Source organism: Fistularia commersonii, chromosome 4, assembly GCF_037954325.1.
Source record: "Fistularia commersonii isolate RoL2024-O1a breed Wild chromosome 4, RoL_Fcom_v1.0, whole genome shotgun sequence".
Lineage (NCBI taxonomy): Eukaryota > Metazoa > Chordata > Actinopteri > Syngnathiformes > Fistulariidae > Fistularia > Fistularia commersonii.
The window spans coordinates 22,081,224-22,086,223 of NC_141287.1; positions in this window are offsets into that span (position 1 = coordinate 22,081,224).

A 5,000-nucleotide genomic window follows, 5' to 3' on the forward strand; every position below is an offset into this window, starting at 1 on the left:
ACACACACACACACACACACACACACACTCGCCACCGAGGCCCGACCTCTTTTCCAAAGTGAGACCAAAGACATTCCCATTTTCTGTTTTGCCGCCGCCGGGGTTTGAAGGTCGCGGCCCGCTGACCTTTGACCCCGTCAGATCCCGGGCATCGATCGGGGGGGCGGTCGATCGGAAGAGGATCAGAAAAAACAACACGGATGATTCTCTCCTTCATCGCCACGGCAACCAGTCAGGACACGGCTCTCCATCGACCTGTTTGATTGGCCGCTTGACTCGGGGTCACTCCTGTTAGCTTCTCCCCGAGGAGGAGGAGGAGGAAACATCTGACTGAGTCCAAACAAGGAACGGAAGCAGGTTGAGATGAAGGTCTGGACCAAACACGACCAGAACCAACTCACCCATGATCCACTAAGAGCCCGGAGGTTGCGGGTTCCATCATGGGGTTCCTTCTCCTCCACGTTCCACCCGTGACCCACTTAGAACCCGGAGGTTGCGGGTTCCACCGCCGGGTTCCACCCATGAAATCTTAATGTTCTCCTCATCCATTATGTCTCCATGGTCTTTGTTGATTAATTCATGGCTCTAATGTATGTCTTCATTGTTCTGCTCGCCGCACACACACGCACGGCGTGCACGTACACGTGCCACACATTCATTCCACATTTATCCCTCAGGCTGTAGCAGGTTAGAAGCGACTGTGTGTGTGTGTGTGTGTGTGAGATGGTGTGTTTGCTCCAGGCGTCGTTCTGAAGAGTAATTGCCCCCCCGAGCCCCTCCACGCGGCCGGGGGGGTTCTATGAATTTAATATGATTTTTCGTTTTATTCCGTCTTCTGGTGTTTTTAATTTCATTTCATCTTCATTCTTCCAAACGTCTCTCCTTCACACTCTGCCTTCCTTGTTTGATGAATTCCATCTTATTTGGATTTATTTTCCAGCGTTTCAAATGATTTCACCAGGATTTTTGATCCTTCGTCATCAATTAATGTGTGCTTTGACACACGCACACACACACGCACACACACACGCACACACACACACACACACACACACACTCACACACACAAACACATAGCTTGGCCTGATTTTTCCCTCAGGTCCACTGCTGGCTCTTCTACCTTTGACCTTTGACCTCCTGAGCCCTGACCTTGGCTTGTCCTCAGTCCTCAAACATGAAAGGTTGAAAACTTACACACACACACGCACACACACACGTGCTCGTGCACGCCCACGGTGCTGACACCCTAAGTGCACCTTGAAGGTCCTGGAGGTAGGTGTTGTTAAAGTTTAATCAGCCTTGCTGATGAAGATCTGGGCTGAAGGTCCATGTGACTCTGCACGCGTGGAGGCTCCGTGGAGGTCCTGGAGAACTTCCTTCAGGACCGAGGAGCAGCTATTATTAGTCGCCGTTACCAGGGGTTACCTGGTAACTGCACCCGTCGGCCCAGCCGGAGACTCTGGTGGAGGCGGAGCCCCGTGGGGGCGGGACCTCAGAGGGGCGGGGCCTCCGAGGGGGCGGGGCCATACACTTGGTGTGGTTGACAGGTCCAACGTTCTAGCTGGTTCTTCTACAACCACACACATCAGCGTTCATGTATTTGTCTGTATCCGTATGTGTGTGTGTGTGTGTGTGCGCATGTGTGTAAGTGTTCGTGTATGTGTGTCTGTATCCGTGTGTGTATGTTAGTGTTTGTTTATGTGTGTGTCCACATATTTCTGTTTGTGTATTTGTATTTGTTAATTTGGTTGTGTGTGTGTCTTATTTTTTCTTGTTTGTATGTGTGTGTGTGAATTTGTTTATGTGTGTGTCTCAGTGTGTCCCCTCGTCAGTTTGTTTTTATATTTGTATTGGTGTGTGTGTGTGAGTGTGTGTGTGAGTGTGTGTGTATGAGCTTCATTTATGGAGCTAATAGACCCTCAGGAGACCCCCCACCTCCCCGTAGTGGTAGATGACTTCCCTTTGATGTGTTTATGTGTGTGTGCGTGTGTGTGTGTGTGTGTATTTGTGTGTGTGTGTGTTTGTGTGTGTGTGTGTGTGTGTGTGTGTGTGTGTGGGTCCTGAGGGAGTGTCCGCCGCTGTGTGTTATTCAGAGCCCGATATAGCAGCGGGCTCCACGGCTCCTCCTCTGGAGCTCCTCGGTAAATAAGTGTTGACGGGAGGAGGAAGTGTCGGAGTCAGAGAGCTCCATCAGATGGTCCACGGCGAGCAGAGGAACGCAGACGACGTCTGTCACCTCCCACGGAGACACCGAGCCAAATAAATAGCGTAAAGTGCACAGAAAACAAACACTGGAGGATCAAGTAGATGGCGTCCGAGGGGGAAGGACGGCGACATAGAAGCCGAAATGTATCTGTGTGTGTTTTGAAGGTGCGGACCGGTCAGAAGGTCAGAGGAGACACCGGCAGGTCAGATGGAGAAGATGGAGTGGATTCAAAGGCGGGAAGAAAGTCGGTCCGGAGCTTCTCGTTCATCAGCAGTCCGGCAGCTTCCACTGGAACCCTTCGACGGAGCGGTCCAGCGAAACACACTGGAAGAACGTGTTTTAGAACCTAAGCAAGAACCTCCAAGAGAACATCAAACAGAACCAGAGAACCTCAACAAGAACCTCAGAGAACCTCAGAAAGAACCTGTCAGGCTACTGAGCAAGCAGAGGTCAGCACTCGCTGGTTCTACCTGGGTTCTCCAGGTGGGTTCTCACCATGTTCTCCTGCCGCGCCACCTCTCAGTGTCAGTGTCACGCGAGACCACTTCCAGATGTTCTCCAGATGTTCCCCATGTTCTCCATGTCCTTATTCCCGGTGCAGGAGAAGGAGGGTGAACCTTCCTGGGGGTCTCTGTTGGGTCCCACCAGGGTGCAGAAGCTCTGGAGGAACTCGGAAACGTGACCTTCAGGTGACTGGACTGGTGATGAGGTTGTCATGGCAACCACTCATGCAGACAGAATCACAACATTTGGGAACAAACGATCAGCAGCCTCCGGGCCAACGTGTGTGTGTGTGTGTGTGTGTGTGTGTGTGTGTGTGTGTGTGTGTGTGTGTGTGTGTGTGTGTCCAGGAGGAAATAAAAGCTCTGCCTCTAAATGATTCATGTTTTATCCAATTCAACAAGTGGGACGAGGACCTTCTCTTCATGGGTCCGCTAATGGATGAGGAGCATCTTCTTTGTTTATGTGTGTGTGTGTGTGTGTGTGTGTGTGTGTGTGTGTGTGTGTGTGTGTGTGTGTGTGCGTGTGTTTATGTGACAGCATGTAGTAACATGATCACTATCACCCCTTTGTAAACATTCTCCCACCATCCTCACCTTCTGAGGCACATCACTCCCTGGAGGTATCTGGACACCTTCTTGGAGACAGCAGGACACCTCCCTGGGGGACGAGCACCCTGATTGGCTGCACAGGAAACAGGAAGTGACGCCTGCTGTCAGTCGGTGCTATTTTTAGCCCTCAGAGCTCCTGCTGCTTCTGATCAGCAGCAGGTTCATGTTCAGGATGTGTGGAGCACCTGCTTGCTTCTGAAGGTCAGGGTGTGTGTGTGTGTGTGTGTGTGTATGTGTGTGTGTTGTGCTATAATTGATGGGTAATTACCATCCCAGCCATTGTGTGTGCAGACTCCACAGGGTGATGGATGGCAGCATCAATGACTGGCTGAGGCCTGAAGGTGCTGAGACACACACACACACACACACACACACACACACACACACACAGACACACACACACACAAACAGCAACACACACTGAAGCTGCCTAATGACAGAAACCCTGCTTGTTACATTATTATAACATGATATCAGGAGTCATTAGGAATCTGATGGCATGAGACCTCTGACCTCCACAAGACCTCCTGGAACTTCCATGAGACCTCCTGACCTCTGACCTCCATCTGACCACCATGAAACCTCCAGAAGACCCTCATGAAGGCCCTCATGGGACCTCCATGAGACCTTCCTCTACCCTCTGTCCTGTGACCTCCTTCAGATGACCTTTTGACCTCCCTGAGGCCTCCTGACGTGAGCCCGGCTGGTCCAGAGCTCCTCCTCCCCTCAGTTATCTCCAGAGGTGGAGAAGGTCGACGTTGCACGTCCTGCCAAGCTCAGGAGGCTCCCCCTGGGGGCGGGACCTGATGGCGTTCCTCTGGGGGCGGGGCCTGATGGCGTTCCTCTGGAGGCGGGGCCTGATGGCGTCAGGGCTCTTCTCCTTCAGAGTGCAGGTGGAGATCAGATCCTCCTGTGTTTTTTGTCCGGCGATAAGGACGCTGTGACCGCCGTCTGCGCAGGCTTCCTGCGACGGCAAGATGATGCATGGCGGCGAGGCGGCGAGGTGGCGAGGCGGCGAGGCGGCGAGGCGGCGAGGCGGCGAGGCGGCGGTGGCGGCGGCGTCCCGGTAGTCAGCTGGTAGAGATAACAGCAGCGGGAGAAGATAAGGAGGCTCCTCTCACATCCGATCCTCCTGCCTGGAAAGGTGGGTCGAGCCGGCGGGGGCCGGGGACGCCACGACGGACGACCTGGGCCAATCAGAGCGGGAGATCCGGCGGATACGGATCAGATTATTGATGAGCGATCGGCAGCCGGAGTCTCCTCTGAAAGGATCAGAGCCCCGGCTGGAGGTCGGGCTGCGTTAGCAACAGCTAGCCGCAAAAATATTGCTCCGTGTCACTTCCTGTCTCCGCCTCCAGCTGAAGCTCCTCCTCCTTCTCCACCAACCGCTTTCTTCGTCCTCCGGGTTAGGGTCGCGGGTGCTTCACTTCCGGGTCAGCTGTACTGTACTTCCTGTCAGCCATTTTGGTTTGTAGTCCGCCAGGGTTCTTCGCCCCCCGGCCTGTGAGAAGGTTCCAGGGAGGACTACAAACTGCAATCACTGATCGATGGAAATCAATCATCTGAACGGGTTCTTGGTGACGTTCTAGATTCTTTTTATAGGAGAGAATGTGATGTATTTCTGACCCCAGACTGCAGAATAAGCCCCGCCCCCAGGCTGCTTAACACCCATTGATTGACAG